The following is an 887-nucleotide window of genomic DNA, read 5'->3' on the forward strand; positions in this document are numbered from 1 at the left end:
AACATTTAGATAGGCCTGTAGTGTATAAAGCATCATGTCTAATATCTCTTCTGATCTCACCAATTCTTACCATCAGGGCTGCTATTCCTCTGAGAACCCTGGCTATTTGCTGTCAACTTCGATTCTGATTGAACAGCGTCCTTGCCATACGAGCTGTTGAATATTTTCAATATCATTCTTCAGAACAACATGATATATGATTTTGTTATCGTCTACTTAAAAAAAGAAAAGGAGAGGAGACTGAAAATGAGATGAATGACTTGACCAGAGTTCATAAAGGGAGGTGGGTCACACTGATTGGAAATGACCTACCCACTCTAACCTCAGGGCTCTATCCATGATATCAAAACTTGGTAGTTCTTTTGACATTTATTTTAGCCTCAGATCCTCTTGAAATTAATAATAAAAGTCAAATCAGTTAGGTAGGGCTGATTTCCTAAACATTTTAAAAAGCAAGACATGTTTCTTTCTCTTCTGGTAGAGGGATCACCAATGGAATCAAACCGATTTATAGAATTAAGAATATTAAAAATACTGCATCCTATTTTATATGAGGGTGGGGGTATGCTGGAAAAATGCCTTATGGCAGCCTATGTAATGACTGAGAATTGACATAACTGGTGGGTAAGAAAAAGAGGAACCCATCGACTTAAACTCAAGAAAGCTATGGCTCCTGAAGATACAATTTGTGTGGTGATTCCATAACCTACACTGGTATCTTAGTCACCATCATTAATTTCTTTCCTTGCAACAATTCATCCTCCATATATATGTGCATCAGTGGATCTGAAACCATGCATTGAAGAGCTAAAAGGTTTCCTTTGGAACTCCTTATTGGAAGAAAGCATTGAAGGAACTGGCAGAGTGCCTGGCATCCTTCCTAACTA

This window comes from Propithecus coquereli, unplaced genomic scaffold (assembly GCF_000956105.1).
Source record: "Propithecus coquereli isolate 6110/MARCELLA unplaced genomic scaffold, Pcoq_1.0 Scaffold204, whole genome shotgun sequence".
Taxonomy (NCBI): Eukaryota; Metazoa; Chordata; class Mammalia; order Primates; family Indriidae; genus Propithecus; species Propithecus coquereli.